At 37.5% G+C, this 16,102-nt stretch overlaps 2 long non-coding RNA genes across 2 annotated transcripts; both read right to left on the bottom strand.

Annotated features, from left to right (window-relative positions):
- Positions 1 to 4,231: 4,231 nt before the first annotated feature.
- LOC137128341 (uncharacterized) lies at positions 4,232 to 10,203 on the bottom strand. Its single transcript, XR_010914551.1, has 4 exons — positions 9,072 to 10,203; positions 8,349 to 8,425; positions 7,820 to 7,885; positions 4,232 to 6,191 (listed from the first exon to the last, which is right to left on the bottom strand). It is a non-coding gene; the product is annotated as an uncharacterized lncRNA (long non-coding RNA).
- A 584-nt stretch (positions 10,204 to 10,787) lies between these two features.
- LOC137129345 (uncharacterized) lies at positions 10,788 to 14,378 on the bottom strand. The gene is made up of 3 exons (XR_010914698.1): positions 14,223 to 14,378; positions 14,093 to 14,140; positions 10,788 to 11,622 (listed from the first exon to the last, which is right to left on the bottom strand). It is a non-coding gene; the product is annotated as an uncharacterized lncRNA (long non-coding RNA).
- Positions 14,379 to 16,102: the final 1,724 nt, after the last annotated feature.

Here is a 16,102-nt window from a genome sequence, read left to right as displayed (position 1 = left end):
ACTCGAGAAAAAAACTGAACCAGACAGATACCAACAGCCTTCGCTTTGGTTGATTTTAAGGGGAGACTTCTGGATATCTGGCAGCATAATCAGTAATCACAATCACATAGCGATTTACAGCTTTACTCCTTTCCACTGGACCAACAATGCCCCAAGTGTTCAGAAGGAGTGGACATGAAAGGGAGAGGCTGGAGGGGGTCTTAGACGAAGTTATTTGACACTGAGGGCAACTCTTGTAAAATTAAGCAACATCAGCATGCATTTCAGGCCCATTAAAATGTTGTTTAATACATGCTGTAGTGTTGTGCTTTCCCAATTGTCCAGCCCAGTGAATGGCATGACCAAACATAAGTGTGAGATTCCAACACACACGGGGAACAACATAACAAAAATATAAACTCAAACTAACAGCCGGCAGGCAAAGGGAAATAAACCAAACAGAAAACGCTCCCTGCCGAAGGCAGAAGGAAGTTATTAACAATTTAGACAAACAAAAACGCTCATTACAGAAGGTAGGAGGAAACAATAAAGAATCTAGAAACTAGCTAAAATGCTGTCTACAGATAATAAGAGGAACTAACAATTTAGAAAAACAATAAACTCCAAGACTAACTCACAAATGACTTACTTACTAACAAGATAAACTGCAAGACTAACTAATGTACTGAGAAGGTTCTAAAGCTGGTGCTCAAGGAACCAGACAACAATAGGGAAACAAGAAACACGGGAAGACACGCTAGCAGCAAACAATGGGAAAGAAAGTGAACAGGAAAAATGGAAAGAAAAAACTGATGGGTGATGTGAATTAGGTATGTTGACCGGTGCGAGGTGAGGAACAGAAAGCCAAGAGGGACTATAAACAGACTGGGGTGCAACTGAGTGGGGGGGAAAGCTTCAGGTGAACATACAGACAAGATGAAAATACAAAAGACACAGGAACAATTCAAATCTAACCAAAAGAATGATAAACCTAGCTTCTTACAGATAAGTACAGAGGGATGACTAGTTGCTTGGCCGCTCTACGGTGACGGCAAAGCACACCTTCTGTAGGAAGCTTCATCCAGAGTCCAGTCAGGCTCCGTACCCTGCTTCCCCTCTTTTGCTTTCTGCAATAATGGGCTCAAGGTTTGATCATTTAGTAATGTTGGTAGGAATCTTAAATCCTATCTGTCAATCAGATACGGGATCAACTGCTGGTTCAACAAGTGTACGTTGAAAATTTTCCTGCCTCCTCTGTCTTCGTGACTTCCGAGACCTCCCGGGAGCAGCCTCCAAGTCAGCATGATAAAACGGTAAGGCACTGAGGGTTCATGTGTTGGTGGTATGATAGTAAATTAACACAGCTTAAGTTACACTAATTCAAGTATTGACAGTACAAAATTAATCAAATGTGCATGCTACATGGACTAACGGTGTATATCAAACGAATAACCCAATACTAAAATCGATTATGCTACTTTCCTTTAATTATTAATACTTAAACTTAATAATGGAAAGAAACTAAGCTTAAGGTAAAATTAAAGGGAAGTGAAAACATTACCAACCAAATTTAGGTTGTGGCAAAGGCTGTGGCATCATCATGTATTTTAATAGCTGGTGATTCACGGCATATCACCTGGCCTTGCAATATGGGTAAAAAAAAAAAAACCCAAAATGTCCCTTGGTAATTTTCAGCAAGTTATTTTGCAGACAGGCTACTCTTTGCACCTGCCGATGCCTCGAGACAGGCACCTAGCCTCTACAGTTAGGCGCCTATCAGAGTTGCTAAACGTTTGACACATGCCATTTTTCCTACTTCTAACAAATCCGCAGACTGTTCACTTTATTCTAAAAATATCACACCCCTTGGCAGACACCACTGGAGTGTGACATACAGTGTTATTTACTGACTTGGAAAATTAAATTAAACGAGGAAGGCTGTAGCTCTTCAATGGCTAAACAACTACAAGTGGATTTTAATCATCAGTAGCTACAACAAGCAACAAACTGCAAATGAAGCTTGTGGCTGCATACCTTAATACGTGCTAGTAGCTCACAAGAGTACACGTTGAAATACCCCTATAAAAGTCATAGATATAGTCTAGTGGCAGAGCAAATAAATAAAACTAAATTATATTATATTACTTTTTGCGACACATTGTTTGCCCTAACAGCTGGGGCTAGAATAAGCAGTATGGTATGCATGTGCGTGGGTATGACTTAGTTCATGGTTCTTGTAATCTCATTACTCATAACCCACCTTGCAATCTTGAACTGTTTTCATAATCATCATCATCATGATCTTCATCAGATCTCAGCGACTGTTTAAAAAGAGTCGCCAATGCAGTTTTCCAGTATTGAGCCTGCCCTGTTACTCACTTTTTTGTTTACAGATGCTAGTCATATCTGCCTTTTTCTAAAAATGTTACAGAGCATACTGTGTTAAAACAAATTCCACACATTTGCTGCCCATAATTTCTGCTAATGACCCATGCATTAAACCAAAGTTATGCATTCTGTCTTTAGAGATTAGTTATGTTACCTTTTTCTGGAATTCAGGCTGCCTCGTTACAACCTCCAGAAGGCACAAACTCTACAATTTCCTTGTGACTTCATATGATGTTGCTATGTAAAACTGTTTTGGATGCCACTATCTCTCATCTGCAGCTTCTGCCTCTGCAACTTGCTCCTGACTGTTGTCCCTCCAAACACAGGCACTCCCACAAAATAAACTAAGCCTTGGCTAGAGCCATGGAAACACGATCAATGCACGTTGGCTTAATTTCCAGACGCTGAGGAATCAAAGAGCTAACATCAAAGGCAAACCTCAAAAAACAGCCTTAATGACACGCACAGCTGTGAAGAACAATCAAATGACTTTCCATTTCAAAATCAGAACTACACTCATGAGCAGGTCAGTCAGATTGACCAGGTTTTATAGGTTATTGGTGCCTTTTAACCACTCAGCTCAATTTACATAAAATCACAAAGGAATGACTCAATGCAAATCAACCTTACAGAACATACACACAGTGGTCAGGAATCTAATTAGCAAGTATCTGAGACCACTCACCTCCATGTGTTCCCTGCTGGGACAGCTTCCTGATGAAGCTCTGGTCTAAAGAGAGTGCAGACAGAAATTCTGCTGATGTGCAAATGTAGCATTTGGTCACCATAACCAGGCATTTTGCACTCGAAGGAATGTTTTTCTCTCACATACATTACAGTAAATGGTTTGTTGCATCAGCCAAGCTATTAAACCCAGACAATGATGAAGCAACTGTCTGTGCAACTGGTTCCAGCACTGGGTCTGTAACTGTTAATATGCCAGCAGTCACAGACAGTCATGGGTGTTAAAAGTCTGCACCAAGGTGCCTGAGGCAATTAAACTGAATGTTATTAAAGCCATTAGGCCCAGACAACATGGAGCCTTATTTTGTAATGCTACTGATGCCATCATTGTCTGCCCTTCTGAACATATTTTAACCTCATCCTGGTTATGATTGAAATCCACACAACAAGGAAATCAGAATTTGTCACACCATTGTTAAAAGGAGGGGAGGCTTCCTCTGTTATCAACTATAGGTCTAGTTCCAATTTGTCTGAACATACTAAATCCCTAAAACAATGTAAGTAAACAAGAGAATTTCTTTAGAAAACTTTTCTATTTGAATATCAGTCTGGCTTGAGAAAGAAGCACTTCTGGAATGAAAGTGATAAAGGAAATGATTTTCCGGTAGGTCCATTTAATAAGCAAAGGTATGCAGCTTTACTTACTGATCTATTAAAAGTTGTTTGGGATCTCTGAAAAGTAGGTACTCAGTACTTTTGTAAATGTTGTGCCCCAAGCTTCTGTAATTTGGATACAATTATTCTCTCTATATATAAATACTTTAGGTGTTAATGCTGATGAAACATAGACCTATTGTTATGCAGATGACTCAGTTTGATATTCTGTTATCTTTGCATTGTTACTCACAGATGCCCATCATAAGCTCCAATCTGCATTAAACCCCTAATAGTCTCTGTTTATACTGAACGCAGAGAAAACCAATGTGGTGCTATTACGAGAAAGAAACCATCAGATTAAGTTGAGATTTTTAACCACTCAGGGAAAGAGAATGTAGTTTTTCTGATACAAATATTTTAGCATCTGTGCTGATTAATACCTGTATGTTAAACATGTTAAAAAAATCTTATGAAGAAACTAAGACTACGGTTGTATTGCAAAAACAAGTATTTTGTTGTTTATTTTAAGATATCTGACAGTCATTTACTAGCGTTTTGGTACGAGCAGACAAGGCAATAATGCAGGAATAAAACATTTGCACATTTTCTTGTTTTAAGCAGGCCTACAATTAGCAATGTTTTCATTGACACATCAGAGTATTGGCTGTGAGTCCATGGTCACAGCTGTGTTTCGAATGTCTCTCTGCATTGGCCCTGAGACTGGCGACTTGTGCAGGGTTTACCCTGCCTCTCACCCAATAGGTGAGGATAGGCTCCAGCCCCCCACAACCCAAAATGGGATAAATGGTTACAAGCAATAGATGGAATTACACTATTCACAAAAAGTTAGGGATATTCAACTTTCAAGTGAAATTTCAGCATGCACCTAAAATGCTCTATAACCTTTACAGGTGAACTGTTCTCTAACAAGGTGATTAACTGCAAAAATCACAACACGATTCATGGAACATGTCTCATCCATGAATCGATCAATAAATGTTCTCATTCCATGACAATTTGTCATTGACAAATTTAAATAGTCCTCATCATGCTGTTCACATTTTGACACCATGAGACCAAGAAGACAACTAACAATTGACATGTTATTGGGACTAATTTGTTTAAGATGAAGAAATAACCATTCCATGCTTGTACTTAAATGCTCTATTTTCATGATATAATATCAATGTAGCATGAACTTTTTACGTTTTCCATAGATTTCACCCTAAAGTTGAATATTCCTAACTTTTTTTTAGTTTACCTTATTGAACAAGTGGTTGAAAAAGCAGAGTAAAGTCCCCATCAGCAAAATGCCAGATACTGTGTGCTTGATGCTTTAACATACATGTTTACATACACTTTAAAAAGAAACATAATCTTTTTTTTTTTTATCATTAAATCAGACTAAACGTTTCCTATTGTAGGTCGGTTAGAAAAGTTTTTTCTATTTGCTAATCTTTTAGATCATTTTTATTACTTTCTTCAAATTCAGACGTTTACATACACTAAGATAACTATGCCTTTAAACAATTTGGAAAAGCCCAGATACTGATGTCATGGCTTTGGAATCTTCTGATAAGATAATTGACATTGACACAGCAGGATGTACATCTGCAAACCTCAAACACACAGCATCCTTTTGTGACATCATGGGAAAATCAGCGAAGATATCAGGAAGAGAATTGTGGACCTCCACAAGTCTGATTTAATCTTGGGTACAATTTCCAAATGCCTGAAGGTGCCACGTTCATCTGTTTAAACCATAATATGCAAGTATAAACACCATGGGAATGTGCAGCCTTTAAACTGCTCAAGAAGTAGACAGGTTCGGTGTCCCAGAGATGAACACACTTTGAGACAAAAAGTGGGTATCATTCCCAGAACAAAAGCTAATCAACTTGTGAAGATGCTGGGTGAAGCTGGTAAGATAGTGTCATTATCCACAGTGAAATGACTCCTTTACCAACTATAATGAAGCAACATCTCAAGACATCAGCCAGGTTAAGGCTTAGGTGCAATTGGGTCTTCCAAATGGACAATGACCCTAATGATATCGCAACAAAGTAAGGACAACAAAGTCAATGTTTTGGAGTGGCCATTACAAAGCCCTGATCTTAATCCTAAAGAAAATTTGTGGGCAGAGCTGAACAGTAGTGTGTGAGCAAGGCGGCCTACACACCTGACTCTAAAGAGGAATGGGCAAACATTTTAGCAATCTATTGTGAGAAGCTTGTGGTTGGATAGCCAAAACATTTGACCCAAGTCATACAGTTCAAAGCCAAGGAGGGGCTGTAGCTCAGTTGGTAAAGGCAGTCGTCCACAGAGGAAGTGGTTTGATCCCCGGCCCTGGCTATAAGTCAACGTGTCCCTGGGCAAGACATTGAACCACTAACAGCCCATTTCCCTCCCCAGCTGTGCAGTGCCGGTCCAAGCTCGGTAGAAATTGGGGAGGGTTGCGTCAGGAAGGGCATCAGGTGTAAAAACTGCCAAATCAACATGCAGACAATGAACTCTTGGGATAAGCCGAAAGGACAAGAGTATATATATACTCTTGTCCTTTCGGCAGCTTTGTTGGGAGACAAAGCTATACATATATACACACACATATATATATATATATATATACATATACACACATATATACACACATATATATATACATATACACACATATATATATATATACATATACACACATATATATATATATACATATACACACATATATACACACATATATATACATATACACACATATATACACATATATATATATATATATATACACATATATACATATATATATACATATATATATATACACATATATACATATATATATACATATATATATATACACATATATACATATATATATACATATATATACACACACATATATACATATATATATACATATATATACACACACATATATATATATACACATATATACACACACATATATATATATACACATATATACACACACATATATATATACATACATATATACACACACATATATATATATATACATATATACACACACACATATATATATATATACACATATATACACACACATATATATATATATATACATACATATATACACACATATATACACACATATATATACATATATACACACATATATACACACATATATATACATATATACACACATATATATACATATATACACACATATATATACATATATACACACATATATACACACATACACATATATACACACATATACATATATACACACACATATATACACACATATATATATATATATATATATATATATATATATATATATATATATATATATATATATATATATATATATATATATATATATATATATATATATATATATATATATATATATATATATATACACACACACATACACATACATATATATATACATATACATATATATATACATATACATATATATATACATATACATACATATACATACATATACATATATATATACATATACATATACATACATATATATATATATACATACATACATATACACATATACACACAGATTTCAAAGCCAATGCTAGGATGTGTGTGAAAACTTATGAAGTTGAAGAAATTCTCATGGTTCTGACATGTAGCAAATAAGAAGAATTTTAATAATTCTAACTGATCTAAGGTTTAGTCTGATTTAAAGTCAGACAGTAAGAAAAAAAATGGCTCTGGGTCTTTTTAAAGTGTGTATGTAAACATCTGGTTTCAACTGTACATACTGTATGGACGTGATAATTGTTTAAGACAGACTTGAAAACTGTAAAACTAAGAGAGACTATTTGTGGCTCTATCTCATGTAAGAAACAACAATTATGAGAAATCTAATCATTTGGCTATTAAAAACATTGACAGTAAAGACTGTATGCGTTTGTTGTCGTGGGAAGTGTTCTGGGAAAATGGTATTTGAAATATTTAGGTGTCTCCCAACAAAGCTGCCAAATGGGACATACCATGTTATTATTTTTTCCAGCTTCCATTGTAGAGGACAAAAACATGACCTAAGAATGTGTAGAAAACAAAATGAAAATCCTCAAGGGTTACATACTTTACCACTCAAATTCTCTTTGGGATATTTTGTTTCTGGTAGGACATGACTCATCATCCAATGGTTCTGTAAAGAGTGAGAGAGGGCAACAATGCAGACACAGTTACCACTGGAGAGACTGCAGAGTAAAAGACACATTCTCTACTGAAGTATATTTATAAATTATTTACTGGAGAAATTTGATTTGCTCATCTGTGCACAAGTCTGAACGAATAAAGGCATTTTTAATCCAGGTTAGGAAATCCAAAGTGAATTGTGCTGGGAATTGTATCTGTATCTGGAAATTGTCTAGAGGTCAATTGTGAAAGATGCTTATTGTATGAAGGCAGACATATGTGTTAATCTGCAGTTTTAGATTTGAGATGTGTCATGCCAGAGGGCGCTGCCATCAAACTAAAGCATCCACAGTTTTTACTTTTTTTAAAGCATGTGAAAATAATAGCAGGTGCCTACAAAATACCAAACTATACATATCAAGCTCTTCAGTTAGAGTTCAATTTCTCCGATTTCTCTAAAATGACTGGCTTACTCTGGATATCTTGAAGTCAGCTCATGGTTAGTGGAGGTGGGGGCTGGAGGCAAAGGTTGAAGTCTGCCACAGGCGACCTTCAGAGGGAGAACAGAACCATAACCAAAAGCACAGGGCAATAATCCAAAATCCATATCATAATCCAATGTCCCAGAAACAAAGTCCGACTACAAAGAGACCGAGAAGCACAGAGCAGAGGTACCCAGCGGGAATAGAGAGAGGCAGAACTGTGAAACAGAGCAAGGGTAAACCAGAGAGGCAGAACAGTAATCATACAGTACCAGATGGGGAAGAGGCAAGTCGGACTAAGTCAGGTTAGAATTGAGAATTGAAAAACAATTACACTGATAATAATGGTGAAACTGGAGGCACTGCAGAAGGAGTAAAGACAAAGAGGTGATTACAAAATAAAAGTTCAGAAGCAGAAGTGAAGCTGGGGACTGTGACAGCACCTGTCCTTAACCCCCAATCACTCTCAAAGCATGGAATACCAAACGTGGACACAAACTGAGACGATGCTTTTATAGAGCGATCGAGTGGTGATTGTGCTCAAGGGATACGCAGCCAGTTATCACATGGTTTGACACATTACAGTAGTGAAAAGATCACACTCTTCCCTTTCCACTAGGCCCTGCATTCCTTACCATTAACAATGTTTTAGTTAGGTATTGTTTGTGATGTAATTTTTGAGTTGTTTGGATGAGTTATTTGTGGGGTACTTACATTGCTTTGGCACTGGGCTTTGTTGGGAGCAGTTTTCCCTGTGGTTCATTGTGGTATGGGTTAGGGTTAGGAGGGTTGCGCCAGGAAGGTCATCTGGGGTAAAAACTGTGCTAAATCAACATGCGGACAATGATCCATTGTGGCGACCCTGAACTCACAGGATAAGCCGAAAAGAAAAAAAATTATAAAAATTGGTTGCCACTGATAGTGTTTTTGATAACGTGTTAAATTGTGCTAAAGCTTATCTTTTAACTTGCTTTCACATTATAATATTTTCAAATGTTACAACAAAATACAGCCAAGTCATATAAGAAAATAGATCATTATTATTTTGTCTAAAGACCTGGTTGGGACAAATCTGTTAAATAAATGTTTAAGTGCATGATGTTGGACAACACTAGATGACTTACAGCCATGCTAGCAGCTCTGTGATGCCTGAGGCTGATAAAAACCCACTAATGATAATAATGTGCTAATAATAATGTTTATGAACTGTTATTCCTTAGTTTTGTTTATTTGTAGCTAAAAGCCACACGATTACAAAATGTTTTCGTTTTACTTTAATATATGTTTTTATAGGATATTGGTCACCCTGGGCCATCTGCATCATTGTCTTTAAAGTCATTTTTTTTAAAGTCATAGTTTAACACTCACTCCACAAGGAGGGTAATAAACCTCCAGAACTAAAGGTAACAAAACGACACCCAGGGACCAGACAAGACACACACCCACCCATAAACACACAAAGAGGGTGAATTAACAGGGACTAAGAACAGAGCTAAATAGGTGAAACTAACACAAAGGGCAGGATAAAAAAACAGGCGGAGGATAAACTAATGCACAAACGTAAGAAAGGAGAAACAAACCATATAACAAGAAATAACCAAACCATATAACAAGAAATAACCAAACCGCATAACAAGGAATAAACAAACCATAGACCAAAACCTTGACAGAGTCCAGAAAGGGATCAGGCAGGATACAAACTTGTGCAAAAAAACAGAGTACTCAAACGCTCTCACACTCTCCCTCAAACGCTCTCACACTCTCCCTCAAACGCTCTCACACTCTCCCTCAAACGCTCTCACACTCTCCCTCAAACGCTCTCACACTCTCCCTCAAACGCTCTCACACTCTCCCTCAAACGCTCTCACACTCTCCCTCAAACGCTCTCACACTCTCCCTCAAACGCTCTCACACTATCCCTCAAACGCTCTCACACTATCCCTCAAACGCTCTCACACTCTCCCTCAAACGCTCTCACTCCCTCCCTCACACTCTCCCTCCCTCACACTCTCCCTCCCTCACACTCTCCCTCCCTCACACTCTCCCTCCCTCACACGGGGATATGTGAACTACATGGTCAATTCCTGCAAAACCTGTCCGATGGTGGTTTGTACAGACTACTACTTTTAGATGTCATAGAGACATGGAAGTAAGATTAAAACGCTGCAAAAAATCTGAAATTTTTTTTTAGTTCACTTTAGAATTTAGATACAACCTACAGAACCTCATACACACCAATCTGACACTACAGTGGTTTGTAAAGACGGCTGATTATGTGGTTTACATGGTCCAAATAAACATTGTTGGGTCTTTAAAGGGATTGACAGTTTATACTGGACTTCATTTGCATATATACACAAACCTGACAAAACACAGTATTGTTGGCACAGTCATTTAATTAACACTAAAGATGCCCTTAAGTTGCTTCCAAAAAACAAAACAAAACAAACAAACAAAAAAAGTATTACAACAAAAATAGGTTAAAATAAATTTAAAAAAAAACACCTGGTCATGACTAAACCACAGCCATAATCAAAACTCAAAAAACTGTTGCTGTATTACAGGACCAGCCTGGAACACAACACAGAAGCCATATATTTAAACATTAGATTACTTTTATTTTTATTATCTATTGACTGTCTATTTGAAGCATGGTTGATTTAAAAACCTATAAGGGCTTAAAAACAAAACATTTTAAATTAAACAGTTATTGCTGCAACTTTTTCCTCAACCAGCTCTGTGCTTGAGCTCAACCTTTACTTTTATTAACCAGACTGAACAAAACAAAAAACAAAACTGTAGCTGTCAGTGTTGAGTGAGCTTTTTTTACAGCCAATACTTACCCCGACTTTGGGTGTCCCACAATTGTCTTGCATGGATACATTAACATAACAAAAACATTCATACAGCAGCCTGCCAATGCAATACAACAAAAACCTTAAAGCTGTCACACATCATTTTGAACATTATGCATGACTGGACCAAGCATGAGCTGCCAGAATATCAACACATCAGGTTTATGGCTTGTGTTTCTGTGACTGTCTTTTTACCGTTATTCCGCGGTTTCTAACAGTGACCCGTATATTTTTCACGGTTCTACCTTCTAAAGCTGTACCTTCTGCAAGCTTACACTGTTTGCATTCATTTTTTGTGGCCAGTTTTCCTTTAAGAATGTGAGCTCGGAAGTGTTGCATCACAGCAGTCATCTCAGCCTTAGACCATGCTCTCCTTGGTGCTCTGCTGGAATGATTTTCGTCAGCAACATCTAAAAATTATGCACAGCAAGAAAAAAAAATACATAAAGTGTTAGAGTTGGCAAATCAGATTTGAGGGAACAAGCTTTCAGAATTGAAAAGCACTTAGGTTTTAGTTTAGCTTAGGCATTTTCAATTTTCTATTGTAAATGTCTGTGTTATAAAACGTATTTATGACAACATTTAAATACCCAAATCCTAAAAGATTACTTCAGCCAAGTATGGTTTAAATCTTCTGTACTCATGTTTGGTTACTTATCAGGCTGGACTCACTCATTTGTTTGTGCCACAACTCCATTGTTGTACAAATGCTGGTTAAGTACATCCTCTAGACCCACCACTCCACTGGATGATGTTTTTTCAATCCCAAACCAGCAAGCTTCATTTTTAACCAATGTGTCATATGCTCCAATTCAGCATTTCCTGTATTGTGGCTATTGAACTGCACATGTGCAACAGTTATGTGAAATTACTGACGCTCCAATGAGTAGAGACAATAAGTACAAGAGTTTTGGTTTTTGGACTGAAGAAACACCTCACCTGGTTGAGCAGTGTGTCTGGTTAAAGTGCTTTTAAACTGATAGGATACCAACAAACTTGCAAATCCAACCTGCAGACTCAAAATTAACTAAATAATAGTAGAGAGGATTATTCAGTACTGATTGTGGACACTGATTCATTTAGAAAATGATGTTATCCTTCATTTTCAAACAATTACAACTTCTCATTTTTGTAAAGTCCTGCTATTTATGTTGCTATGATTGTTTCGTTAATCTATTATGTATTTTATTTAAAACGATGATTAGGCAGAAATTACTTTTCTTCTTCTCCCTACCATTGCTGTTTGACGAATTTTTACACAACTGTTTTGACTTCCAATTGCAGTTTGTGTCACGGCCGTGACTTTGATTTGAGCTAGTCCATCAGAGCTGCAAAGAGGACATTCTCCCTAAAACTTATTACATGAACAACAACACATGCAACATGCAGCAGGGAATCCAGGCAGTCAGAAACTACAGAAGTAAACCAACAAATGTGGTCTCTTGAGACATCACCCTCCCTGACAGCCTTAATACATTCTGAACATAGACACCCCTTCAAAATCCCCCTGCAACCCAGAGGACACTGCCTTTCGGGTTCAGGTCCTGAACCTGCTGCAGGACCAGATGGAGTCTCCCCTAGACTTCTTAAAGCCTGCGGGGATCAACTAGCTAGTGTATATGAGACATCTTCAACCTATCTTTAACTCAGGCAGCAGTCCCCCATATTTTCCAAAAAAAAAAAAAACCCACTAATATACTGGTCACTAAGACATCAGACACATCAACCCTGAATGACTATAGGCCAGTGGTGCTCACATCAGTCGCCATGAAGTGCTTAAGGAAACTGGTCCTCACACACATTAACCACATGGTCCCAAACACTGTAGACCCCCTCCAGTTTGTCTATAGCCCCAACCGATCTGTGGATGAAACGGTGGCTCTGGCTTTATTCCACAACCTGAAACACCTGGACAGCACCAGAACGTATGTTAAAATGCTCTTACTGGATTAGAGGTCTGCATTTATTGCCATCTGCCCGGGCTGAGAAGCTGACTAAATTTGATATCCCAATTCCCACCTATAAACAGATTTTGGACTTCCTGACTGTGAGCTCGGCAAACACCCACCCACCCGTTCAATCAGCACAAGATGACTGCAGGACTGCTTTCTCAGCCCTGAAGTTTTCACCATGTATAACTATGACAGCGTCTCCACCCAGGACAACACCATCCTGGGCCTCATAGAGGAGGGGGATGAGCCAGGTTACAGAAGCCTGGTGAACGACATACTTGTCTATGGGGGGGAGAACAACCTGAATATAAATCCATCCTCAATATAAAACAAGACAAAAGAAATAATAGACTTTAAGAATAACCCTTCCCCTCTGCAGCCTCTGATCATCAAAAGGCCACAAGTTGATAGCAAAAAATTCCTATATGCCTACACCATCTGTTTTTGCTTAAAGGCCAAATAAAAAAATTTTGATCTTAATCTCAAAGACCTCTAGATACTTTACAGTATTATTAGACACTGCTCTAGGTATGTTTTGATCCAAGTTGACCTTATGCATTGCATAGTGTATGGTGGAGTATTTAAAAATTTACAGGCACTTTGTCAATTCTAAAAAGATGGATCAAATATGCAACCAGTTTTGCTAGAGTGCATTAATTTAATAAATGTGTGTTGTATTATTATTCTGAGACAGCTTGAAAATTAAAGTTATATTTAAAGCCCATATTGGCATGTCCATGGTGAGTGTAAACAAACTACAGAACTTGTTAGCAGCCTAAAAAGTTTTTTGAATTTATAGCTCAGCAATTCATTTTATATTTTCACTTAAATTTTTATTGCAAAATCCTTATTTATTTTTTTTAATAATTGTGAAGCACTTTAAATTGACCTATTACAAAAAGGTAGTATAAAAATAAACTTGTTTTACCTTGAGAGTCAGAGATGGTCTCATTTATTGTTGAGGACACTGATGTTTCTGTTGAAAACAAAATTTCACATAATTTTGTGCTGTAACAGGCATTTTATTGGAACTAGCTAAATTATATTGTAAAACCTACCCAAATCTCTGGCTTCATTGTTCTGGTCTGTGACTGTAGTGTCTGATGGAGCATCCACAGGCCGGCTAGATCCGCTCTCTAACAACGCATCGGTGGTACCATCATCATCATCAGATTCACTTTCAAGGACAACATTTTCTGCATCACTTAATCAAATTTCACCTGGTGAAACAGTTGTTAACAGCACATGAGAAGCTAAAGACAAAAAAAAAAAAAAAAAAAAAAACCCACAAAACACAGCTGCATACCTGCCAACCTACCATTTACAACAACATATGAACATAGACTTCTGCCAGGCTTAGGTAAATAAAGTTCAAGAATGCACCTCAAAATAAGACATAGGTCTTGTGTATGGACTAAACAATTTGAAATGTGAGGCCTGGAATTAGTAACTCCCCAAAATCTATTTCAAGTCCAACACCATTTAGCCTTGAATTACACACATTTTCTGAGGGCACAAAGACCCATGTCTAGATAGACAAATAGTCAAGTTATTAAGCTGTGTTAATCAGTGAATAACAAGTTTTACAAATAGTATGAACACATGTACCACAGAGGTTTTATGAAGAGAACTGTTAAAACTGCTTAGATCACCATCCATATGTATACCATTTTCTTTTTTAGACACATCTGTGTTCAATGGCCAACAAATATCGACTGCTTCATGGCTAATACAAGAGTTACAACAGCTTAAATGTATAGGCTGGTCATAAGATGTCACCATCTTTGTGAAATACTTTAGAGTGACCAATCATTGCAGCATATTTTGATATTACACATAATAAGTACTGGTGGGCAGGTCTGCAAGTGTGGCACTGCAGTTACATTATACTGTCAACTTTGTTACTGTATTTAAAATAATTATAATTTGTATAAGACAATCCATTGGACATATTTTTGAATAGAAATTCATTTCAACACAAACCTTCAATTTCAATTTCATCCAAAGATTTTCCTTGAATGCTGGAAAGCTGTCCTTTTTCCATCGACAAAAGCAGTTTTGAAATCTTTGCCAGTTGGGTGGTGGGAACTGGCAATCGATAAAAATCCCGATGAACACGTATGTCATGACCCATAAAGTCCGCAATCTGATCTAGTTTATTGTTTTTTAAGTTGAGAACTTGTGACAGTGTGGCAACATGCTTCCTTAGTTGTGTTGACCTGAGATGCTCAGGGTGCTTGGCGCCGCACTGGTTTGCATGGATACGCAAACAATCCTGTCCCTTGAGTTGGCTCATTGAGTTGGGTCGTGCAAAGAGGAAGATATTTCTGTCACCAACATTGCATTGAGATCTTTTAGTAGTTAATAGTAACAAAGCGTCAACCATACTTTGAGTAAGCAGAACTGCAACCTTTCGGCCACTTTTTCCCACGAGTTCAACTCGACAAAAGTACTTGCATTGCTTTTGTTCAACCCTTGATAATCCCATGGCCACATCCTCATGAAGTTATGTTTTGTCTCTTTCAAGAAAGTGTTCGAGGTGCATTTTTGAAACCTCGCCCGAACGTCTTCGGTTAAAGACGACAATTTGTGCAAGCGTAACTTGTGCAAGATTAGCATAGTTTCTTGTAGTGGCTTCCTCTTTAAGGTTATGAAAAGCGCTTTCTGCAGATTTCTCCAAGTATCGATGAAGGATCTGAACATCTTCAGTGCAAGGGAGAATTGAAGGCTTGTTACACTTGGCATCACTCAGTGTGCTCAGTGCACCGTGAGACACAAACTCTGACCATTTAGACTTGTACAATTTATTGAAGGTCTCTGTGGATTTGATCAAGATCTCATCTTCTGCCATAAGTGCCCTACAGTGGATGATGTCAGAGATTTTCTTGAGTGAATGTCCTAGTTTCAAAGCCAGGCTTGGGGCTTTATATGTGTGTTG

This window comes from Channa argus, chromosome 6 (assembly GCF_033026475.1).
Source record: "Channa argus isolate prfri chromosome 6, Channa argus male v1.0, whole genome shotgun sequence".
Lineage (NCBI taxonomy): Eukaryota > Metazoa > Chordata > Actinopteri > Anabantiformes > Channidae > Channa > Channa argus.
This window is presented reverse-complemented; position numbering and strand designations above follow the sequence as displayed.